The sequence below is a fragment of the Rhinoraja longicauda genome, chromosome 5, assembly GCF_053455715.1.
Source record: "Rhinoraja longicauda isolate Sanriku21f chromosome 5, sRhiLon1.1, whole genome shotgun sequence".
Lineage (NCBI taxonomy): Eukaryota > Metazoa > Chordata > Chondrichthyes > Rajiformes > Arhynchobatidae > Rhinoraja > Rhinoraja longicauda.
In genome coordinates this window covers 44,597,646-44,624,645 of record NC_135957.1, presented here as the reverse complement: position 1 = coordinate 44,624,645, position 27,000 = coordinate 44,597,646, and the positions used below count along the sequence as shown (strand labels likewise).

Below are 27,000 nucleotides of genomic sequence, written 5' to 3'. Positions count from 1 at the left end.
ATCATCAGAAACATGAACAGAAGTCTTTCATGGGAGAGGCCTCAAATGCTGCAGGAAAATCATAACACCCAACTCTATCCAGTTATATTGTGCATTATGGTTCAATGGTGCTTTATTTGTCACAACTGCAACCGCACAGTGAAATTCTTTTTGTATATATTACACATGCAGGTGCTGACATATTTTGGCACCATTTCCAAAGTTCGGTCAGCCCACATACTCGATGTACTAGAGCAGTTCCTGCGAACCAACATCCCTCGCCTCGTCTGGCCATCTTTGTGTCCTGGGGGCATCCCTGCAACCGACCATGAAGGCACTGGAGGCATTACCCTGCTTCACCCTCCTACTGGCTCTTGCTCCTCGTGCCCGACATCTCCAGCTCCCTCTTCGTCCTACCGACTAACAAGCCATCGGGCGGGCCTCTGCACATGGCACCTCGAGAGGGCCATTGCCGCCGAGCATTATATACTATTATCAGTGTGTAATAAATTAGAGTCACAGGAAAATTCTGATAATCTGCTGACTGGTTGTTTGTAATTACGATAGAACATAGAACATGACAGAACATGCCTAGTTAAACTGATCTCATCTGCCTGTACACAATCCACATCCTGCTATTTCCTGTACTTCCATGTGCCTACCGAAAAGCCTCTTAAAACGTCACTGTTGTATCTGCCTCCACCACAACTCCTGACAAAGCATTCCTGGACCCAACCACTGTGTGTAAAAATTTTACCCTGCACATTCCCATTAAACTTTCCCTCTCTCACCTTCTAGCTATGCCCTCTAGTGTTGGACATTTCCACCCTGGGAAAAAGGGTTCACTGTCTACTATGCCTCATAATTTTATATACTTCTATCAAGTCTCTCTGCAACCTCTATCGTTCCAGAGAAAAGGAACCAAGTCTACCAAACCTCTCCCTGTAGTGAAATCCTCTAATCCAGGCAACATTCTGGTAAATCTCCTCTGCACCCATTCCACAGCCTCCACATCTTTCCTGTAATGGGGTGACCAGAGCTTCACACAATACAACCAAAGTCCTGGAGAGCTGCATCATGACTTTCTGACTTTTGTATTCAATGCCCCTAGCAATGAAGGCAAGCATACCATACGCCTTCTATAACCACCCTATCTGCTTGTGTTGCCATCTTTAGTGAGTTATGAACTTGGACTCCAAGATCCCTCTGCACTTCAATGCTGCTAAGGGTCTTGCCATTAGCTGCATGCTCTCTCTTTACATTCAACCTCCCAAAGAGCAATACCTCACACTTGCTCAGGTTAAACTCTATCAAGATTTCTCTGCTCATTTCTGCAGCTGATCTCTATCCCGCTTAATCCTCCCACACTGTCTGCAACTCCTCTGATTTTGGTGTCATCAGCAAACTTACTCATCGACCCATCTACACTTACACAAAGTCATTTATACATATTGCACACAGCAAAGGTCTCAGCACAGATCCCTGGGGAACTCCCCTGGTCACAGACCTCTTGCCAGAACATCTACCTTCCACCACAACCCTCTGTCCTTTATGAATAAGCCGTTAGGAATCCATATGACCAACTCATCATGAATCTTGTACATTTTAATCTTCCGGATCAGCCTACCATGAGCAACCATGTATACAATATCCACCACCTTACTTAATCAATCTCCTTCGTCACCTCAAAAAAACCGCAATCAAGTTAGTGAGACATGATGTGCCATGTATAATGTGCTGGTTATCCCCAATAGTTTCCCTACTACTGACGTGCGGCTCACCGGCCTATAATTCCCTGGTTTCTCTCTACTGGCATCTGGCTCATCCACTCCGCCATTTCCCGTGCATTCATCAAACCTCCGGGTAATTGAGTATGCTGTTGCAGAACTCCAAAAAATCAGTATATTAATAAGAATAATATCCAATAATCCGGAAATACCGCAAGTCTGGCATCCGTCTGGAATGTGATGGGTTATCAGAGTTTTAAGATAATTAGCTCCCATACATAGCAGCAGTGAGTTATTTGACCCAATAGCAATGCTCTGCTGACAAAGTTTGCGCCATTAAAGTTAAAGCTCTAAATAAGGACAAGCACATTTTGACCACGTTATACAGAAATTTGCAAATATTGGAGTAAGTTGTTTGTAAGGAATGACAGGTAGGTGGGGCAGGGAACCCTGGATGAGTAGATATGGAGGCTGTGGTCAGAACAAAAAGGAGGCATCTGTTTAGTTTAGCTTTGTCTATTGTCACGTGTCCTAAGGAACAGTGAAAAGTTGTCACCTATCCTCTATGGGCAGAAAGTCAAGTATCCAGTGTCAAAGGGTGGTTCCGATTCCTAGCTCCAGGAAGTTGGAGATGAATATAGATGGAATTAGTGTTGAATGCAGAGCAATAGCCACTCAATACGAGTCCGACGTAGGTGGGAGATGGTATCTGCTGCCGACCTGTCCGACAGTAAGCAAACCACTGTGGATCAAAGCTGGCTTCAAAGGCTGGAGGTAATGTACACCATCCCCGGTCTCTCGAAGCACTTCATGATGGTGGAAGTCAGAGCCACTAGACTGTTATCACTAAGCCAGAAACCTTGCTTTTCTTTGGCACCGGGACTTTTCTTCTGCAGCACTTCGCCACAACTGTTCATTCTCTCATCTTTCAAAAATATCCCCTTTCCAAATATCCTCCAGTGTTCTATCATCCACAACTCTCAAGTGTAGAAAATTTCAGAGATTCACCGACCTTTATGAGAGAGCGGGGCGGCATGGTGGTGGGGTAGCGCAGCGACACAGTGGCAGAATTGCTGCCTTACAGCCCAGAGAGCCTGGTTCAATCTCGACTATGGGTACTGTCTGTACAGAGTTTGCACGTTATCCTTCAACTGCATGAGTTTTCTCCAGGTGCTCCAGTTTCCTCCCACATCCCAAAGACGGGCAGGTCTGTAGGTTAATTGACTTCTGTAAATTGTCTCCAATGCGTAAGAGAGTGTTAGCGTATGGAGCGATCACTGGTAGGCGTGGTAGACCAGTCTGAAGAAGGGTCTCGACCCGAAACATCACCCATTCCTTCTCTCCTGAGATGTTGCCTGACCTACTGAGTTACTCCAGCAGTTTGTGAAATAAATACCTTCGATTTGTACCAGCATCTGCAGTTATTTTCTTATACTACCGGAAGGCGTGGACTTGGTGGGTCCAAGGGCCTGTTTCCACACTATCTACAAAGACTACAGAAATTCCAATGCATTTCATTTTTTAAATAACCACTTCAATTTTTATAATTACAAGCCCTACAAGTGGAAACAATTCAAAATCTACTCTGGCATGCATTCTTTGGATCTTGTATGCTTCAATATGATCCTTCTTCTTAACTCCAAACATAGGCGATTAAATATTTCCTCATCATTACAAGTATTAATTTGTTTAAATTATGAATAAAATGACTTTGGGAAAATTGGCTGTGCTGGACACAACTACTGTAGACAAGTTAATGTACATGATCGAAAATTGACAGCAAAAACAAGAGATTATTATTCTGATTCCATATAGGAATAGGCTGCGGGAATTTCTCTGCCCGGCGGGAGCTTCAATGTCAGGAGCCTCGACCGCCCCGACGTGGCAACTTCAACAGCCTGACTGCAGGAGAAGACAGCAGGGAAAGAGAAAAGACATTCTGGCCTTCCATCACAGTGAGGAGGTGACTGGAGGAGACTCACTATGATGGATGTTTCTTTTGTTTGGTGTTGGTTTATGATTGTATGTGTTATTGCATATTTTTATTGCTTATTTTTATTGGTCTTATTGTTGGACTGTGGGTAATCTTTCATTTCACTACACATTTATGTGTATGTGACAAATAAATTGACTATTGACTATTGAAATTATTCATAGCAACAAAGAATTAACAGTGTACAAGTGCTGCGACCTAAAGGATGCAGAATTTCTTGCGTATTGATTTGTTTTCAGACTGCCATAGATTCAAATCTCACCTTTTTCTTTCATTGGAATATTTTGCCTTTTTTATGCCAATTGTATACAATTCGTCCCAGGTACAAATCCAATAGTCTCAACATGCAAAAAAAATCTTGAAAGTATTAAAATACCAAAACTTGAAAAAGTTAAATATATAGCAGGGTATAACGCTTTGACTCTCTCGAACACAGAAAGACTGAACATTGGATTTCCTTTTTAATGGAAAACATTCCAGGATTTAAAAAAAAAAAAAAAATCAGTACTTGGGAGATCATTGCCAAAAAATTCAATTGCACGAGGCTAGTTGTATCCAAATGATGCAATTGGGGAAACAAAATATTTCCCTCAGAGTGAAATTCCATAACTACCATTTCCATGTTGTTCAGCATCTCTCAGGAAATGTAACCTGGCATTCTCAGAATGACTGTCTTATGCCGTTACAGGATTTATGCACTGATGCACACAGAATGGTATCTTTCCATTTTGGAGTTTGCCGAGTAATTTGCAAAAGGTACACTAGCACATCCAGACACATATTACACAATCTGGCCTATCTGGTGCAAAAAAAACATTGCTCATAGGATATGCAAACAAATGATTACACTCAATTCATAACAAGCTTTTATCTCACAAGTTACAAGTAGCCCTCAAATCCACCAAATGCCAAAGCAGGGCAGATAAGACGCACATCATCATTTATTTGCCCTTGAATAAAAAGGTATGTGCAGATAAGTGGAACTGAATTGCTTCATTTTATTTCCTTTTAATATTTATTTCATTTCCAATACTTAAGATAATTTTACTAATTTTTAATTTATAAAAATTCAAGGCAATTAAGTAGAGACATCAGGATGCTCTGGGTGAGAGGTCTCGGAATGTCTGACACCAACCATAGGTAGCAGTCTCCTCTGCTTCACAGGGAAAGTCTCAAGTAAAAAAAAATCAATTTGGCTGTTTCTTCATATCCAGAACTAGTAAATGTGATTGCCAAGCCTCAAGATAAGAGCAGGCAATAGGCCAGATGCAGGATAATCCTTCTTAATAGCCAATTAATGAGCAAGTACATTAGCATCATGAAATTCATTTTGGAGTTATGGCATGCTACTGCTTTCCCAAGGTGAACAGCGCAGGGGCACGCTATCCAGCCACATTCAGTGGCACATTCTCTCTACAATGTGAAGAGCAGTTTCACCTATATTATGGTAAAAACGGTGAGTAAGCTGGTAAAATGGCAGACTGCAGCAAATTCAAAATTGAATATTATTGCATAGCAGAGAAGTCATTGTGACCAATTCAACCATTCTGAATACTTGCTATGAAAGACGACATGTCTGAAAATGTGACGAATTACATAAAAGCTTAAAGAAAAATGAACACGTGTTTTTGCAAACTTTTCAACCTTGATGAAATCCTGCAACAGGATCTGCACCTTTTCTGTTTTGACGTCTCAAATGGGTCATTTCACACTCTCCTTTGTAATTTAGTAGAATTTAATCGACCTGCTCCTCCCAGCTGTATATTTACATCCATATTACAAAACACGACAGGATTTTGGAGTCTAACAAAACTTGAACTATTTAATATTTCCCAACTTTAATGTCTAGTGCAGTCAAACATTTTTTCAATTGGAAATAAAAAATCAGGTTCAAACAATATATAATAGATAAAAGTAATCAGGCACAGCATGTGTTACAGAAGAAATTTTGATTTAAAATATTATGATTTTGTCATTATATGCTTAAGAGTTACTTACATGACCTAAGCAGTTACAATCAATAATTATATTGCCTTGGTCGGTATGGTAATTACTTAAGACTTGTGGTCTAAACTTAATTTGTGAACTCACTCTTCTTAGGAAATCATTCAGAGATTACATTGAACAAAAATTGAAACACTGACCCACAAACCTCCACAGACTCAAATTCCCACTGTTTAATCTCTGGTGCCATCCACTGTTGTAAAAGCAAAATTGCAATAGAAATTTAAAATGCAAGCAATAAAATTATTCATTTTTAAATGGCTTTGTACAGGAATGAAAATAGATCCATTTAAATATTTACATTATCAAGATATTATTTTACTCCACTTAAATCTTAAAATGATTCCCAATATTTCCTTTTAATTATCATTAAAATAAATTATTTACCAAGTAGCAGATTGTTGCCTGTTGAATAAAGCTGTGCATAATTTGGCTGTCCCTTTTCTACATAACAATGACGACACTTCAAAAACCAAGTTAATACACCAGAGATCAGCAAGAGATGACACATTCTAGGTTTTAAATAGTTAGACACTATTGAAGGTAGAGAAAGCAGTGAAAGGGTGGAACTATCTTTAACTCCTCCATAAAATATCACCTCTCCTGTCATAGTACCTCTTTTTCAGCTTTTATTACATGCACCATAATTAAATATGACCATTATGCAGATGAAAATGTATTTAAAACGTCCCAAGATGCTTCCCAGGAGGATGAAGCTGGAAGTTAAGAAAGGTAAATGTATTTGTGATTAATGGCCAGCTTTTGAGGCGAACCAAGGACATGGAAAAAGAGCATGAGAATAGTACAGGTGTAAGTTATAGCACCAACAGTAGAATGAAGGGAGGTAGGTAGGGCAATAGATCAGGGACAGCAAGACGACAAGACGACAGGATACATGCTCTCACTCACTGAAAGGAGTTGTCTGATGGAGCAAAGCCATGGAGTGAATTTGAAATATGGAGATTATAAAATCAAGAGTATAGCACGAACTGTGATGAAAAGGAAGTTCAGCATTCATTTATGCATCAAATTTTGGGTGTGATAGAAGTTCCCAAGGGTAGGAACTCAGGAGTATAGACCTGGTAAAGAGAAATAAACAGTCGTGTGCCTGGGAACAGAAGAATATCACTGAAATAACATGTTGGAATTGAAGTTCAGCTCCACAAAACAATGCTGAATACAGTAGTGTTAGATTCAGGCTGAGCAAAAGCTGTAAAGGACAATGCCAATTTTTTCTTCAAATGCAATGTTAGAACAAAAAAATAAAACCAGATGGACCACCCAAAATCATCCCAAGCACCAAATTCAGACAGGGCAGGACTGTTTTAAGTTCCTTCTTGCGAATGTCTCAGAACTCCGTCCCCACTGCGGCCTAACATCGTGGAGTTGGCGGCCTTTCCTGGAGACCAACGAGCACTCCAAGCCGCAGGAGTCTGCGGGACCTTAACATCGCGAAGCTTGCGATTCCTTTGCCGGGGATTGAAACTCCAACTGGAGGGCCTGTGGACTTTAACATCGTGAAGCCCGCAGTCTCTGGTAAGAAGAGGCCGACTCGGCAGTTCCATGCTGCAGAGAGTTTCAACCACCCCAACGTGGGAGTTTCGATCACACCGATGGGGGCTTTGATCTGCGGATGATTTAACTGTCTCGAGTGCGGGAGAACAAAGAGGAAGATTGAACTTTATTGCCCTCCATCACAGTGAGGAATGTGGAATCCACTGTGATGGATGTTTATGTTAACTTTTATATGGTTGTGTGTCTTGTTGCTTTTCACTTAGAATGGCTGTATGGTAACTCAAATTTCACTCTACCTTAATTGGTACATGTGATAATAAACTGACGTTGAAACCTTGACACCTTGAACTGGAGCCAGGGAAAGAGTCCACCAGACAACCAGGCTATAGGCTTGTCTTGTCTTACACAGAAGCATACTTTACAAATTATACCATTACAATCCCTGTGTATGTCCTGCCGCACTGGCCAAATGAAATAGACAGCAGGGAGACCACAGCTTATAATAATGAATCTACAAAGTCCAGAATTAGCCATGCTTCCAATCAAACTGTTACAGCACAGTTAGCACACTGGGGGCAGTTACATGGAACCATAATTACTTGGTGATTCAAATACCAATTCCTTGGAAATATATCCCTTTTTTCCCATTATCGATGAGTTAAAAGCATGAAACTTCCTGACAGTGACATTCCCTGACAATGAGATACCAAAAGGACACAATTCATTGTCACCATTTTTTCCTGACACGTCACAATTTTCGATAAATGTAATTTCCACTGTTTAACACACTAGAAAAATATTTTTATGCAGATCATCAGCCAGGTGCATGATAAACTGGAAATACTCGGAGATAAAGCTGTGAATTTCAGATGGGACAGATTAGCGCTTCAGTTGGTTTGCTAAATGTACCTGCAAGAAATTAACCACCCACAGACATCTATGGATTTTGCCAATTACAATGTTTCCAGTACTCTGATTAACTGGAACAATAAACCAAGCATTCGTTGGCTCTTGGGATGATGCATCACTTTCTGTTCAGAACCATGTACTGAAAAAACATTTGCTCAGTTTTACAAGCAATAAAACAGATTCTAGAAACACTTCCCTCCACAAAACATTTCAACAAGTTCCTTTTGTGACAATTTCAATTATTATAAAAGCTATTCCAAGGAAATTTCCTCAACTGACACCAAAAAAGTAAATTTTTTAAAAAGTATTTTATAATTATTTTCCAATACCATCATATATTAAATGATTTACATTCATTGTCTCTGCGCATTAAGCAACAAAGTACCAATTTAAATGCTAAAACATTAATTGCATCACTACACAATCGGGAACATTTCAATATTTTAAGTTTTCTTTGTCCCAAATGAAATATCCAATCTCAAATCACTAAAGACATAATGTTATCACGTGGTGAGAAACAAAAATAAATAATCACTTAAATTTCTAAAGTACAAAGTGCAAATTACATATAAAATGTTGTTTTAGGTATGTGATTATGGCAGTCATTCATATTCTCAGGTCTTTCCTTAACTCAATGAATTGGTGGATGCATTTCGAAACCTCTCATATGTTGAGGATGAACTCCAAATTTCGTAATCTGCCTTGTTGCAGACGTTGCACTTCTAAAATTGGAACTTTATCTGTAGTTACAACTCTAGTTTATCACCAAACATGTGGGACTTGGTGTCAGCACTCATCTCTACAACTGGATCTTTGACTTCCTGACCAACAGACCGAAATCAGTGAGGATAGACAAATCATCCTCTACGATAATCCTCAACAAGGGTGCTCCACAAGAATGCGTTCTCAGCTCCTTTCCATTACTCCTTGTACACCCACGACTGTGCAGCCATGTACAAATCTACTTCAATTTTCAAAGTTGCAGACGACACCACCATTGTGGGCTGGATATCAAATAATGATGAGACAGAGCATAGGAAGGAGATTGAGAACCTCATGTCCTGGTGTTGAGACAACAACCTTTCTCTCAGCAAGATCAAGGAGATAGTGATGAACTTCAGGAAGCAAAGCGGTACACATACCTCAGTTTGCATTGATGGTGCCGAAGTAGAGAAGGTTGAAAACCTCAAATTCCTGAGAGTCAATATCACCAACAACTTCGAAGGTATTTATTTCACAAAATGCTGGAGTAACTCAGCAGGTCAGGCAGCATCTCAGGAGAGAAGGAATGGGTGACGTTTCGGGTCGAGACCCTACTTCTTTCACCAACAACTTCTCCTGGACCACCCATAATGAAGCAACGACCAAGAAAGCACACCAATACCTCTACTTCCGTGGAAGGCTTAGGAAGTTCGGCATGTCCTGCAACTCTCTCCAACTTCTAAAGAAGCGCCGTAAAAAGCGTTTTATCTGGATGCATCACAGCTTGGTTTGGGAACACCTCTAACCAAGACCACACGAAATTGCAGCGAATTACGGATGCAGCCCAGACCATCACACAAACCAACCTTCCTTCTATTGATTCCATTTATACCTCACGCTGCCTCGGCAAGGCCAGCAGCATAATCGATGAGTCGCATCCTGGCCACTCCCTCTTCGCCCCTCTCCCATCAGGCAAAAGGTATAGAAGTGTGAAAACGAACACCTCCAGATTCTGGGGCAGTTTTCTCCCAGCTGTTATCAGGCAACTGAAACATCCTACCACAACTAGAGAGCAGTGTTGAACTACTATCTACCTCTCTGGTGAACCTCGGACTATCCTTAATCAGACTTTGCTGGCTTTACCTTGCACTAAATGTTATTCCCTCATCATATATCTCTGCACTGTAAATGACCCGATTGTAATCACATATTGTCTTCCTGCTGATTGGATAGCATGCAACAAAAGCTCTTCACTGTACCTCGGTCAATGTGACAATAAACCAAACTATATTCTGTGCTCAGTTTCTTTTCTATTTTGCATTGTATGTTGTATGTATGGCATGATTGTACTCATGCATGATATGATTTGCCTGGAAAGCATACAAGAGAGTTTTTCATTGTATCTCTGTAAGTTACTCTAACAAACCAATATCAATTAAACATTGGCAAGGGAGGAGCAGAATAATCAAAAGAATCATTTTGCTTAAGTACCAGCATTCATTATAGAACTATGGACACTCTAAAAATACACCATTGAAGGAGTGGTTCAATTTTCCAAACAGAGCAGGACAAATAATTGAAACAAGAATTTTGAAAAATCCCAGATATTAGTAATGAAGTTACAGCAGTTGACTTCAAACTCTTACCTGAGATAGCATGCCCATTAACTGATTCTACAAAACTGGAGCTGTGACTTGGATCATTTAGTTGAATCCACTCACACACGTCATCCACAGTCCACAAAGAGACTGGTTTATTTGACATTTCTGCATTTTTCACTACTCGAATCTTACATTCTTCCAGTTCAAGCCGAGTCCCAGAATAATTAAGAGGCAAACTCTATTGGATAACAAAAAAAAAATAACTAGACATCTCACAGTAATTTCAAGAATAAATTGCTGAAATAATTAAATTACTGCATTACTTCCATATCTTCCAAAAATGTTTATGGAATGTTTTGGCCACTGATTATACAACAATGCAACCACCCATTAAACAATTACAACAATGCAACCACCCATTAAAAGTCAAAATATAACAAAAGTTTATTACTCAGTTTATTTAACCAAAGATGAAACCAATATTTTCACTGGTTCACATGCAAATCTATAATGCTATCTCATGCTTAAAATCTATAATGCCATCTCATATTTGCTATCAGTTTACTTAAAACATACTGACACAATTTTCCATTGATTACAATATTCAGAAAATGTTGGGTTTTTTTAATCAAGAATTCATGCTGTTCAACTATACAATGTTCGCAGTCAAAACTACAATATAATGAACTTGAGTGACATTTTTCAAATTATGAACATAGGGGAATAAAACTATCATTCGTCCTCCCGTCATGACAACAGCAATGTTTTTTGGTTAATAAAACAGTATACAGGCTGCTTACTCAAGTTTAGGATACTGAATTAATCGTTTTTAGAGTTTTTGAAATACAGCGTGGATACAGGCCCATTGGCCCACCGGGTCCGCGCCAACCTGCGTCCCCCGCACATTTACACTGTCCTGCACACACTAGGGACAATTTTTAAAAAACATTTAGCAAGCCAATTAACCTACAAATCTGCACATCTTGAGTGTGGGAGGAAACCGAAGATCCCGGAGAAACCCCACGCTGGTCACGGGGAGAACGTACAAACTCTGTACAGACAGCAACCATAGTCGGGATCAAAACCAGCTCTCCGGCATTGTAAGGTAGCACTCTCTACCTCTGCGCCACCGTGCCAAGAATTGTCTTGTTCCCATGTTAAGCTACTAATAAAGACGTCTATGTCATAATAGTTGTCTGAAAGTAACCCCCCCCCCCATAAACATGAGAGATTTGGGCAGAATAAAAAGTGTGGGATCACGGGATGCTAACAGAAAGCAAGTGTTCTCATTTGTCTATCCAGTGGAAACTGTAGGCGTGAATGAAAATGGGTACAGTTTACAGATGAGAATAGACAATAGAGAATAGGAGCAGGAGTAGACTATTCGGCCCCTCGAGCCAGCATCGCCATTGAAGATTGCCTAAAACTAACGGCCACACATGAAGTTTCAGCAATATTAGAAACTATCCACTGTTCCCCCATTTTCGTCAAAACCTGAGGGGACGGAAGGCAATATCATAGTTTGTGCTTTGAGTTGACAGAGACAGAAATGAAAAGGAATTATATGTTGAAAAATGATTGAAGAGATTTTGAAGTTGGAGATTGAAGCTGATATCGACACCTACTGTTGAATTATATACTATTTAACAGGTTAACAGTCAGAGCCAGGCAGAACAGGAATATTTTGCCCAACTCACCAATACCGACCGTGATGCCTATCGACAATCATCCCATTAGCCTGCAATTGGACTATGAATTTCTAACCTCCGCTATCCAAGTATCTGCTCCAAAAAGACTGACCATCTAACCCATCATTTGCCATCAGTCCACTATTCAGTTGTTCTCTGCAATAACATGGGGAATAGTAGCTTGTAGAACCTATAAACAAGCAATTTTATAAAAAAAGGATAAAAGTAATTGCCAAAGAACAACAATACATCTTGCAAAGAACTTTTGATGTAATGTAGTGAGTTTATATAGTCTCCACAAAAATGGAGAATGAATTGATGAAAATTCTGTTCATCTGAAGAGACTGAAGAGGTTAATGGAGCACTAAGGCAAAGAATGGCCAAGATAGCGTAAAACTAAAGGCCGCATATGAAGTTTCTTCTATTGACCAGGACAGAGAACAGGGTATAGGAGAATAAACATATTGATTGGTAAACGGTTCACAAAGTAGCAAGGAGAAATTGCTTAGCTGAACAGGGAGCAATTAATGTGAATTAGTGCATCAACTCACACCTGCGCAGATTAAACTCCATCTGCCATTTCTACATCCACAATGTACTTTGACAGCCTTCTTCAGTCTGTGATCCCAGCAATCTTAGTGTCTTGTGCAAACTTATTAACCAGCCCATCTACATTTAAGCCCAAGTCATTTATATATATCACAAGCAAAATACGTTCCAGCAAAGATTCCAGTAGAACTCCACTAGTCACAGACCTCCAGCCTGGATATTGTCCTTCTGCCACAACCCTCTGCCTTCTGTCGGTAAGACAGTTATGAAATCACTGTAAGACCAAATCACTGTTAATCCTGTGCATCTTGATCTTCTGGATCAGCTGAACTTGGGGGACTTTCATCACACGCCTTACTAAAATCCATATAGACAACATCTACGATCCCATCCTCATCGAGCACCTTCGTCACCTACTCAAAAAGCTCTATCGTCACTAAGACAGGACCTGCCACATACAAATGGGAGTAAATCCTATCTCAAAGAATCTTTTCCAAAGCTTCCCTACCACTGATAACAGAAGATTGAGGTGATTTGGCCTGTTGACGAATACTCTCTTGAACTTCTATAGGTGTACAGTGGACAGCAAATTGTTGGTTGCATCACGATGTGGTTCAGCAACTCGAACGCCCAGGAACAAAGGATATTGTAAAATGTGGTGGATATTGTCCGGTCCATCATGAGTACTGACCTCCCCACTAAAGGGATTTATAGGAGGTGCTGCCTCAAAATGGCAGCCAGCATCATCACTATTCTGGCCATGCTTTCATTTCACACCTGCCATCAGGAAGTTGGTATAGGAGTCTGAAATCCTTGACCTCCAGGTTCAGGAAAAGCTTCTCTCCAACATCCATCAGGCTATATTGAACACAACAAACACTAACTAAACTTCGAACAGTCTTGTTGCAATATAAACATAGCACAAAAAGTAAGGAAATTTGTGTTTGGTAGATTATTTCTTTGTTGTAACAATGCTTCTTGGCAATAAATCTTATACCGTTGGAAAGCCCGTTTATTTCCCTTTTAAATGGTGCCACATTTGTAAGGAACATGCATTTGTGGGATGAGCAGCAGAGCTGAGTATATGGGTTGCGCCCATGAAAAATTTGCCAAATCTTCTCTGCCAATGTCAAACAGCTTATTCTGCTGTTGCTATTGACTCTTGTTTTGAGCTTCTGGTACCCCCAGGTGCTGACAATCAGGTGCCTGATTGGCACCTGATTGGCAGCATCTGTGAGCATGGGCCCTGCTACAGTGGTCAGTAGGTGTCTGCTCCAAGAATCGGCATGCCACTTTTGACTGATCTGGATAGGGCCCGTGCGATAGGGCAACTTCAAGCTGGTGTTCCGCAAAACCAAGTTGCGGCATTATTTGGAGTGAGCCCTAGTACCATCTCCAAAGTGAAGGCCAAGTTCCATATAATGGGGGATGTCAGAGACTGGCCGCGAAGTGGGCGTCCCAAGAAGACGACACCCGAAGAAGACCGTTTCCTCACCCTGTCAGCACTTAGGAACCGTAGGCTGTCTTCTACAGATTTGCAGTCAAGGTTTGTAGGACGATATGGCCGACGGTTCTCTGCCCAGACAATTCGGAACAGACTGCACGCAGCCGATCTCCGGTCTCATAGGGCTGCCAGGAGGCCTGCCAGGAGGCCTGCCATGACTGCCCTTCACCGTCAGGCCCGTTTGCGCTGGTGTCGGCAACACGTGCACTGGAACCTGAACATGTGGAGGAACGTTATGTTCAGCGATGAGTCCAGATTCTGCCTACGGCAGTTGGATCATAGGGTCAAAGTGTGGAGAAAACGCAGAGAACGCTATGCTGATTGCTGCACCGATAGAGTAACATCTTTTGGTGGAGGCAGTGTGATGGTGTGGGGCGGCATCTCCCTCACTGGAAAAATGAGGCTTGTCATCATTGGAGGCAATCTCAATGCAGAGAGATATCGAGATGAGATTCTGCAACCAGTGGCAATCCCATATCTCCACAGTCTGGGACCGAACTCTATCCTCCAAGATGACAATGCTCGCCCCCACAGAGCAGGGTTTCTCAGAGACTACCTCCAGAATTTGGGAGTGGAGAGGATGGAATGGCCTGCCAGCAGTCCTGACCTCAACCCCATTGAACACTTGTGGGATCAGCTTGGGCTTGCAGTTCGTGCCAGAGTGACCAACACAACCACGTTGGCTGACTTGCGACAAATGCTGGTTGAAGAATGGGATGCCATCCCACAACAGTGCGTGACCAGGCTGGTGACCAGCATGAGGAGGTGCCAGGCTGTTGTGGCTGTGTATGGTTCTTCCACACGCTACTGAGGCTCCTGTTTATTAAATGAATAAATTGTTAAATTGCCAATATGTCTTGTTTCCAGACTTCAATCATCCAATCCACCAAACAACACCGAACAAGAGTCAATGGCAGAATAAGCTGTTTGGCATTGGCAGAGAAGATTTGGCAGATTTTTCATGGGCGCAACCCACATACTCAGCTCGGCTGCTCATCCCACAAATGCATGTTCCTTACAAATGTGGCACCATTTAAAAGGGAAATAAACAGGCTTTCCAACGGTATAAGATTTATTGCCAAGAAGCATTGTTACAACAAGAAATAATCTACCAAACACAAATTTCCTTACTTTTTGTGCTATGTTTAGAATTTGGGTTTTGGGTTTGTTGTGCACTAATATTTTTGTATTTATTGAACTTTTTAAAAGCTTGCTTTATTATATTATCTACTAAGTACTATGTCTACAGACCTGTTATGCTGCTGCTGGTAAGAATTTCATCGTTCTGTTTCAGTACATACGACACTTAAACACTTGACTAACCAGCCTATAATTCCTTGGATTCTCTCAACTTCCCTCCTGAGCTCTTGTCCAATAACGCTGTAACAAGGTCCAGACTTACCCTTTTCAAAACTATTTTAATTTATGAAACTGTGATCACTATCCCCAGATTGATCTTCCATTGAAAACAGAATACACTCAAATACCTTGAATGCCAATTGGTGGCTACTGACCTGGAATTGGTGATCATAAATGTTCTCTGCCTTTGCCTGACATGATTTAGGAGTGTTGCTCTGGGACATCTTCACAGTCCATTACTCAGAGGTGGATGTGTAGTTCTTTAAATAAAGTAGCCAAATTCTTCAAGGATAATAGGTTGGGTAACCTATTTGCAAAAATAAACATGAATCAGTTAACATCCATTATAATTTCCCAAACTTTATTTTAAATTTTCTTGGAAAAAGTTTTGGTTTATTATTATCACATGTACTGAGATAGCGTGAAAAGCTTTTCATGTTTTGCATGCTATCCACACAGATTAGAAATACTGTATATAAATACAATCAAGTCAAACTCAAGTACAATAGATAAAGCAAAAGGGAAGATACAGAATGAAGAATATAGTTCTCAGCATTGTTTTACATTATGGAGCATCAGTTCCATAAATAAAGTCAAATGTACTTAATGAGGTTGAAGTGAATTGGACAGTACCCTACCTCATATCAGAGGGGAAGCAGCTGATTCACTCTGGTGGTGCACGATTTAAAGCTTCTGTACATTCTGCCGGACAGGAGCGGGGATAAGGAGGAATGAGCAAGATGGGACAAATCTTTGATTATGTTCGCTAAGCTCTGAGGCAGCGTGAACCATAGATGGATACAATGGTGGGAAGTCTGGTCTGTGTGATGGACTGAGCTACATTTACAATTCACTACAATTTCTTGCAATCTTGGGCGGAATTGTTCCAACCCGTAATGCAACCCGAAGGTAAACTTAATATGGTGCATCTGCAAAAGGTTGCAAGTGTCATTGGAGATGTGTCATATTTTCTCAGATACCTCAGTAAATAGACACTGGTATGACTTCTTGGCTGTCACATCATTCTAGCTGGTCCATAAGAGATCATTGGTAATATTAACACCAAGGAACTTGAAGCTCTCAACTATTTACTTGAAGCTCTCAAGTTTGGAAAAGGATGATGTTCTTCTTGATTTTGTACCTGCACCGGGGTCATTCACACCATTTCCTCATATTTTAAAATGACCAAATGCTGTGATTCTAAATTCTCTTTAAAAAAAAATAAACTGCCTACTTAGTTGTGCTTGTAGTGGCAACTTCAGTGCTTCCCACTGAAGTCCTCTCCACTTGCCACCTTCACGGAGGAGTGGAGTGATCATTCTTGACGCAAACAGAGATCTTCACGACGTTTCAGATTAATTAGTTGTTTATTGAAGTAGTGATACAAACAGATTAGTATTTCTCCCACCACAAGTCTGGTAAGAATTGTATCCCGCCACAGCTTCTCCGCATCTAACGCATTATGACTCTGAATTCCCAATTATACTCCTAATTCTGTCTCCTCCCTGTCCATATATGCCCAAATATGTATTCATCTCACAACAACTCCCAACTGTCCAAAAATGATAGCACGGTGGCGCAGCGGTAGAGTTGCTGCTTTACAGCGAATGCAGCGCCGTCGACTCAGGTTCGATCCTGACTACGGGTGCTGCACTGTAAGGAGTTTGTACGTTCTCCCCGTGACCTGCGTGGGTTTTCTCCGAGATCTTCGGTTTCCTCCCACACTCCAAAGACGTACAGGTATGTAGGTTAATTGGCTGGGTAAATGTAAAAATTGTCCCTAGTGGGTGTAGGATAGTATTAGTGTACGGGGATCACTGGGCGGCACGGACTTGGAGGGCCGAAAAGGCCTGTTTCCGGCAGTATATATATGATATGATATGATATGATATGATATAGCTAATAAACACAAATGGCTCTTACACACCAGCCCCTAATTGTTCTACGTATGTAACAAAACAATTACCAATAAACATTAAAAGGATCCATAAAAACTTCACACATAATCAAAATAAAGCATGCACTACATTGCGATGCTCAATGTCACTTCTTCGTTCTCAGCATTCTAAACTTTTCAGTGACAGCTTTTCAAAACAACTTCTGAAATACAGCTTTTCCAATAAAACTTAATACTGAACACACAATTCCTGCGCGAAGGCTTTCGAAGTTTCCAGTCACCATTAGTCAGATCAGCGCAGGTAATGACCCTGTCTGTCTGTGGAATTCGGTAAAGGATTGCCAGATAAAACAATCTCTGTTCCGTCCAGTCGATTTTGGCTTCAAGGATTTTGCAATAAACAATCCTTGCTCCGTCCAGTCGCTTCACAAGCTCCAGTCTCACTCATAGACAAGTCTGACTTTAATCTTCACTCACCGAGGTCAGCTCTTTATTCACTCCGGCTGAGGAAATTCTTACAATGTAGTGGCAACTTCAGTCCTTCCCACTGAAGTCCTCTCCGCTTGCCACCTTCACAGAGTGGAGTGATCGATCTTGACGCAAACAACAAGAGATCTTCATGACGTTTCAGTTTAATTAGTCCATAATTGATGTAGTGATACAAACAGATTAGTATTTCTCCATTCACAAGTCTGGTAAGAATTGTATCCCGCCACAGCTTCTCCGCGTCCGATGCATCACGTCTCTGCATTCCCAATTATACTCCTAATTCTGGCTCCTCCCAGTCCATATATGCCCATGTATGTATTCATCTCACGACAACCCCCAAGTGTCCAAAAATAATACAGCAAGATACAAAATAATATCATATGCCAAGACAGCTAATAAACACAAATGACTCCTACAGTGCCTTTTTAATATACAAACCAATAAAAGAACTGTATTACAGGAGAGAACAAGCATTGCAGTTGATTTTGATATATTAATTTCAATTCACTTTGGATTAACTTTCCAGACACACATTATTAATTTACTCAGTGAACAAATGCTATATTGCAATATGACACTTATCCATCCCAGAGTATTTGCATGTAGAGTTAATTCAGGAGGCATTCAGCATTTATTACCTGTTGAAATTTCTTAGTCTAATTTTATTAGTTTCAGTCAATGTTTTTGCAAATTAATATGCTCTGCCACGAAGTTGCAGCCATTTTCTTCTAGAATAATTGCATTCTACCTTCATATTATGTGCCTCAAGCACCCATTATTGTAATCGGAAGATTAAATCCATTATGCTTTCTTACACTGTCAAGGCACTGTCAGTTTCAATAACAAAACAGTAGGCCATTTATCCCCTCAAGCCATTTCAACTGCAACATGCCTAATCTTCAATCTCAACTCCATTTCCTTCACAAACAATAGATCTTCGATGTGATCCACATCATCAGCCAAGAATTTGTTTTAGGTACCAAAATACGTTACCTACACTTCTACATCAAGAGAAATTTTCGTCAAGATCCAAAAATGACATAAATATGCCCATCCCAAACCACCTTTCTCCATTCCTTTCACAGCAAAATGGGCAAATCTATGGCTAAGATTTCCCGTTACCTTGCTGTAACTGTCGGGAAATGTTAATCTGGGAAATGGATAACCAGCTTTTACAGCATTGTGTGTTTATTTGACAAGGCATTATATGTTTATTTGAAAGGGTAAATGCAGTAAGAGCATCACTCTGCAGTAAGAGCATCACTCTGCAGTAAGAGCATCACTCTGCAGTAAGTGGTCTCATAAATTTGATCAAAATTGTGACAAATGTATTAATTCAGATTATGTGATGCAAATCAAATTAGGGCACTTCTCTCACTTTTTTTGTTATTTCTCTTTTCATACAAACCAACACTAATTAACCACCACTTATTTATACACGCTGTTGTGTTGGCAATCTTACCTTTTAAATTTGCTACTTCAGGTCCATTTGACTTCAGTAGAAATAAAATACCATTTGGGAAGCTTTCAGAAATCCACTGCTAGATATTCCCAATAATATGGTTTTCAATGGACCAGTGAGATGTTTTAAAGCTTAATTGATGTTTGAATATTTAACGAATTCACAGTTCTGAAAAGCAGTATTTTCACTAGAAAGCGAGTACACTGGCTCTAATCTCTAATATTTCACCTTGAGAAATTACTGATTGGACACAATTTTAAACATGAATATTTTAGGGCAATACATTTCAGTCACAATATAGATAGACAATAGACAATAGGTGCAGGAGTAGCCATTCAGCCCTTCGAGCCAGCACCGCCATTCAATGCGATCATGGCTGATCACTCTCAATCAGTACCCCGTTCCTGCCTTCTCCCCATACCTCCTCACTCCGCTATCCTTAAGAGCTCTATCCAGCTCTCTCTTGAAAGCATCCAACGAACTGGCCTCCACTGCCTTCTGAGGCAGAGAATTCCACACCTTCACCACTCTCTGACTGAAAAAGTTCTTCCTCATCTCCATTCTAAATGGCCTACCCCTTATTCTTAAACTGTGGCCCCTTGTTCTGGACTCCCCCAACATTGGGAACATGTTTCCTGCCTCTAATGTGTCCAATCCCCTAATTATCTTATACGTTTCAATAAGATCCCCCCTCATCCTTCTAAATTCCAGTGAATACAAGCCCAATCGCTCCAGCCTTTCAACATACGACAGTCCCGCCATTCCGGGAATTAACCTAGTGAACCTACGCTGCACGCCCTCCATAGCAAGAATATCCTTCCTCAAATTTGGAGACCAAAACTGCACACAGTACTCCAGGTGCGGTCTCACCAGGGCCCGGTACAACTGTAGAAGGACCTCTTTGCCCCTATACTCAACTCCTCTTGTTATGAAGGCCAACATTCCATTGGCTTTCTTCACTGCCTGCTGTACCTGCATGCTTGCTTTCATTGACTGATGCACTAGGACACCCAGATCTCGTTGAACTCCCCCTCCTCCTAACTTGACACCATTCAGATAATAATCTGCCTTTCTATTCTTACTTCCAAAGTGAATAACCTCACACTTATCTACATTAAACTGCATCTGCCATGTATCCGCCCACTCACACAACCTGTCCAAGTCACCCTGCAGCCTTATTGCATCTTCCTCACAATTCACACTACCCCCCAGTTTAGTATCATCTGCAAATTTGCTAATGGTACTTTTAATCCCTTCGTCTAAGTCATTAATGTATATCGTAAATAGCTGGGGTCCCAGCACCGAACCTTGCGGTACCCCACTGGTCACTGCCTGCCATTCCGAAAGGGACCCATTTATCCCCACTCTTTGCTTTCTGTCTGTCAACCAATTTTCTATCCATGTCAGTACCCTACCCCCAATACCATGTGCCCTAATTTTGCCCACTAATCTCCTATGTGGGACCTTGTCGAAGGCTTTCTGAAAGTCGAGGTACACCACATCCACTGACTCTCCCCTGTCAATTTTCCTAGTTACATCCTCAAAAAATTCCAGTAGATTTGTCAAGCATGATTTCCCCTTCGTAAATCCATGCTGACTCGGAATGATCCTGTTACTGCTATCCAAATGCTCAGCAATTTCGTCTTTTATAATTGACTCCAGCATCTTCCCCACCACTGATGTCAGACTAACTGGTCTATAATTACCCGTTTTCTCTCTCCCTCCTTTCTTAAAAAGTGGGATAACATTTGCTATCCTCCAATCCACAGGAACTGATCCTGAATCTATAGAACATTGAAAAATGATCTCCAATGCTTCCACTATTTCTAGAGCCACCTCCTTAAGCACCCTGGGATGCAGACCATCAGGCCCTGGGGATTTATCAGCCTTCAGTCCCATCAGTCTACCCAAAACCATTTCCTGCCTAATGTGGATTTCCTTCAGTTCCTCCATCACCCTAGGTTCTCCGGCCCCTAGAACATTTGGGAGATTGTGTGTATCTTCCTCAGTGAAGACTGATCCAAAGTAACGGTTTAACTCGTCTGCCATTTCTTTGTTCCCCATAATAAATTCCCCTGCTTCTGTCTTCAAGGGACCCACATTTGCCTTGACTATTTTTTTCCTCTTCACGTACCTAAAAAAACTTTTGCTATCCTCCTTTATATTATTGGCTAGTTTACCCTCGTACCTCATCTTTTCTCCCCGTATTGCCTTTTTAGTTAACTTTTGTTGCTCTTTAAAAGAGTCCCAATCCTCTGTCTTCCCACTCTTCTTTGCTATGTTATACTTCCTCTCCTTAATTTTTATGCTGTCCCTGACTTCCCTTGTCAGCCACAGGTGTCTCTCACTCCCCTTAGAGTCTTTCCACCTCTTTGGAATAAATTGATCCTGCAACCTCTGCATTATTCCCAGGAATACCTGCCATTGCTGTTCTACCGTCTTCCCTGCTAGGGCCTCCTTCCAGTCAATTTTGGCCAGCTCCTGCCTCATGCCTCTGTAATCCCCTTTGCTATACTGTAATAGTGACACTTCCGATTTTCCCTTCTGCCTTTCCATTTGCAGAGTAAAACTTATCATGTTGTGATCACTGCCTCCTAATGGCTTTTACCTCTAGTCCCCTTATCAGATCAGGATCATTACACAACACTAAATCCAGAATTGCCTTCTCCCTGGTAGGCTCCAGTACAAGCTGTTCTAAGAATTTCTCATTTCTATCCATACTGATTCAACATCTCCTGATTCTATGTCACCCCTTGAAAGGGAATGAATATCATTCCTTACCATCAGAGCAACCCCACCCCCTCTGCCCACCTGTCTGTCTTTTCTATACGTTGTGTACCCCTGAATATTCAGTTCCCAGCCCTGGTCCTCTTGTAGCCATGTCTCAGTGATCCCTACAACATCATACTTGCCCACGACTAACTGAGCCTCAAGCTCATCCACTTTATTTTTTATACTACGCGCATTTAAGTACAACACTTTAACTTCTGTATTTACCTCCCCTCTCACATCGGTCACAATTGGCCCTGCCCTTAATTTCTTTTCCCCTCTAGAACTTCTGTTCCCATTCTTCCCAGAGTCTTTTGCAATATCTCCTGTATTCCCTTTTACCTCATCTTCATATTCACAATTTGTTAACCCCTCCCCCCCACTACTTAGTTTAAAGCCACAGGTGTCACACTAGCAAACCTGCCTGCCAGAATGTTTGTCCCCCTGCTGTTAAGATGTAACCCGTCCCTTTTGTACAAGTCACCCCTAGCCCAGAAGAGATCCCAGTGGTCCAGAAATCTAAATCCCTGCTCTCTGCACCAGCCCCTCAGCCATAAATTCATACCCTCTATCTCTCTGTTCCTGGCCTCACCAGCACGAGGTACCGGTAGCAGTCCAGAGATAACCACCTTCGACGTCCTACTTCTCAGTGTTTTTCCCAACTCTCTAAACTCCCGCTAAACAACAATGCAATATCAACGTACAGAATTGTCAGCAAAGACTCTGGCCAAATAAAACATTCGCGAAATGCCTCTCAGGAATTGTAAAACATCTCATGGCACATCTCAAAGTGGAGCAAGGAATTTTGTTAGTAGGCTGTGAAATGTTGTTCAACCAACACAACCTCACCCACTCCACTTGATCTCATCATTCATCATCAATAGTCATAATCATACAGCATGGAAACAGGTCCTTCGGCCCAACTTGCCCATGCCGACTAAGAAGGCCCATCTACACTAGTCCCACCTGCCCATGTTTGGCCTATGTCCCTCTAAATCTTTCCTACCGTGCACTTGTCCCAATTACTTTGAAATGCTGTTATTCAAACTGCCTCAACTTATGCCAGCTCATTCCATAAGCCTACCACTGTTTGAAAAAACAGCCCCTCAGGTTTCCATGAGAAATTTCACCTGAAACCTATGCCCTCTGGTTCTTGATTCCTTTACTCTGGGTAAAAGATTGTGCAGTCACCATTAGGTCAGTTAAGTTTATTATCACATTGGTACAGTGAAAAGCTTTTGTTGCGTGCTAACCAGTCAGCAGGAAAGACAATCCATGATTACAATCAATCCATTTACAATGCACAGATATAAGATAAGGGAATAACATTTAGTACAAGGTAAAGCCAGCAAAGTCCAATTAAGGATAGTCCGAGGGTCACGAATGAGGTAGACAGTAGTTCAACACTGCTCTCTGGTTGTGGTAGGATGATTCAATTGCCAGTAGGGTTGCCAAATTCCTCATTCCCAAATACGGGACAAGGTGACGTCACCGCCCCACGTGACCTCACCCAGCCAACGGCCATGTGCTCCTGCTCCACCAATGGTGGCCGCCCTGGCCAGGAGGCTGGTTGCTGCACAAACTTCATTAGGCAGCGCCTGGGCCTCCACTGTCCAGAGAAAGACACAACGGGAGAGAAGGAATGGGTGATGTTTCAGGTCGAGACCCTTCCTCAGTCTGAAGAAGGGTCTCGACCCGAAACGTCACCCACCTTCTGCTGGACCTCCAAGAGGCAGGATGCGAGGACTTCGCCGTAGAAAACGAGGGTGACGAAAGTATCCACAAACAGAAGGAGAAGGCGAAAAAGAGGAAGTGGCGAGGATTTGGCCCCAAGGAAGGCGCTCGATCCAAGCTGCGAGAAGATGACTCTGTGGAGCAAGATGGCGACGAGCCAGGCCCTCAACGTTCGGTGGAGGGGTGGATCCTGTTTGTGACTGGGGTTCACGAGGAAGCCACCGAGAAGGACATCCACGACAAGTGTGGCGAGTACGGTGAGATCAAGAACCTGCACCTGAAGCTGGACTGGCGCACCGGCTACCTCAAGGGCTACGCTCTGGTGGAGTACAAAATCTACAAGGAGGCGCAGTCGACCATGGAGGGATTGAATGGGTCGGGGCTGGCCGGGCAGCCCATCAGCGTGGACTGGGGCTTCATCAGGGGCCCCCTAGGGGCAAGAGGCAGAATGGCCATAGGAAAAGCCGGAGCCCAGACTGGAAGCGTTACTGAGCTGGCTGACGTTTCATAGCCTTAGGGAATAGTCTGGCTGAATTAAAGCCCCTCCGACAGCGGAGGGTGCACGAATATTTCCGCAGATCCGCCAATCATTCAAATATACTTGGTTGCTTTATTTCGAAATTTCAAGTGAAGAGAATTAAAAATCCAAAGCTAAATAATTTTTGGATACGCCAAGTAACCAATCCCCACGAGCTCCAACATTCAACTTTTGAGAAGTGAAACAGGGCGCAGAATACTTATACGTTACCCGCGTCAGCGTTTGTGAAGAGTTGCCGTGAATAAATAAAAACTTTTTTGGATGGTTTATTTACCATAGTCTGACTACTTAAGGTTACGCCACAAACGTTCTACGGTCGAAGGAAAAATGAGCTGCGTACTTATATATAAATTTAAAAACTACCTTTACGGAAATCACGCTGTAAACATTAACAGAACTGCGAGTAAGTAATTGTACATTAAATATACATTCGAGGACACACACAAGTCTGCACATCAAACGCTGCATCGGGACTCCGAACGATCTCCACCAACATACCTGGTTCTCAAGCAAATGGACCGACGACGTTTCGGTCCGAGACTCCAGAGGGAGAGTCGACTCTAATCGCCTTCTGCCCGTTACTCCTCCCACAGGGTGCTGCCTGGCCCGCCGAGTTCCTCAGGACTTTGCTCAACTTCCCAGCATCGACCGTCTCCAGGGCCCCCGGGACTCGCGCCGCTCCCGGACCGCGCACCTGGCGCTGTAACCCGCACCCAGGCCACACCAGGTGCAAGTAACTTGTACTGTGCCTGTGACCTGCACCCAGGCCACACCAGGAACAGGCAACTTGTACTGTAACCCGCACCCAGCCACACCACCTAGGTGCAAGTAACTTGTGCTGTGACCTGCACCCAGGCCACACCAGGAACAGATGACTTCGGCTGAAATTTCCAATTCCACCTATCGACTCACCTGGCCGCCTTGATCGTAACTGCGTGCGCAACTCATATCACCAGCCTCCCTTGCATCACGTTGCCCGCACGGAGCCAATCGATTTGGCTTAAAAGTATGTAAGAAGGAACTGCATATGTTGGTTGAAACTGAAGTTGGCACAAAAATTGGAGTAACTCAGCGGGACAGGCAGCATCTCTGGAGAGAAGGAGTGGGTGACGTTTCGGGTTGACACCCTTCTTTAGACTGGTTAGTGATAAGGGAAACGAGAGATATAGACGGTGATGTGGAGAGATAAAGAACAATGCCTGAAAGAAATGCAAAAAAAAGTAAAGGTTGGCAAAGGAAACAGGCCATTGTCAGCTGTTTGTAGGGTGAAAATGTGACGTGTGGGGGAGGGATTGAGAGGGAATGCCGGGGCTACCTGAAATGAGAGAAATCAATATTGATACCACTGAGATGTAAACTGCCCAAGCGAAATATGAGATGCTGTTCCTCCAATGAAGAGAAAGTATGTCCGGCATACCACCTTGTTTCATTGTGTGGCGCTCCTGCCGATTACGTTGGCTGAATAAGTTTGCTGGACATTTTTTTTCTCTTGAGATTTGATGGAGTGACATTTAGTAAATTGATTTTTGTTTCACGGAGAAATGATTGGCAGAATTTTTGTTTTAATGATACAAGGATTTAAAGACAAACATATTTTAAACAAATTTCTGTCGTAATTTATAGTTTCAAGAATCGAGAGTGCTAAATTGTCATATGTAATGACAACCGAAGAATTTTACTCTACAAATGGAGAGGAAGAAGGGAAAATCGGAGGTGTCAGTATTACAGTATAGCAAAGGAGATTACAGAGGCATGAGGCAGGAGTTGGCCAAAATTGACTGGAAGGAGGCCCTAGCAGGGAAGACTGTGGAACAGCAATGGCAGGTATTCCTGGGAATAATGCAGAAGTTGCAGGATCAATTTATCCCAAAGAGGAGGAAAGATTCTAAGGGGAGTAAGAGGCACCCGTGGCTGACAAGGGAAGTCAAGGACAACATAAAAATAAAAGGGAAGAAGTATAACATAGCAAAGAAGAGTGGGAAGCCAGAGGATTGGGACTCTTTTAAAGAGCAACAGAAGATAACTAAAAAGGCAATACGGGGAGAAAAGATGAGGTACGAGGGTAAACTAGCCAATAATATAAAGGAGGATAGTAAAAGCTTTTTTAGGTATGTGAAGAGGAAAAAAATAGTCAAGGCAAATGTGGGTCCCTTGAAGACAGAAGCAGGGGAATTTATTATGGGGAACAAGGCAATGGCAGAAGAGTTGAACCGGTACTTTGGATCTGTCTTCACTGAGGAGGATACAAAAAATCTCCCAGAGGTTCTAGTGGCCAGAGATCCTAGGGTGACAGAGGAACTGGAGGAAATCCACATTAGGCAGGAAAAAGTTTTGGGTAGACTAATGGGACTCAAGGCTGATAAATCCCCAGGGCCTGATGGTCTGCATCCCAGGGTGCTTAAGGAGGTGGCTCTAGAAATTGTGGACGCATTAGTAATTATTTTCCAATGTTATATAGATTCCGGGTCAGTTCCTGTGGATTGGAGGGTAGCTAATGTTATCCCACTTTTCAAAAAGGAGGGAGAGAGAAAACGGGAAATTATAGACCAGTTAGTTTGACATCAGTGGTGGGGAAGATGCT

At 42.1% G+C, this 27,000-nt stretch overlaps 1 long non-coding RNA gene across 1 annotated transcript; it reads right to left on the bottom strand.

Moving 5' to 3' along the window:
• Window positions 1-10,480: 10,480 nt before the first annotated feature.
• LOC144593985 (uncharacterized) lies at window positions 10,481-25,338 on the bottom strand. The gene is made up of 3 exons (XR_013547312.1): window positions 24,918-25,338; window positions 15,686-15,837; window positions 10,481-10,668 (listed from the first exon to the last, which is right to left on the bottom strand). It is a non-coding gene; the product is annotated as an uncharacterized LOC144593985 (long non-coding RNA).
• Window positions 25,339-27,000: the final 1,662 nt, after the last annotated feature.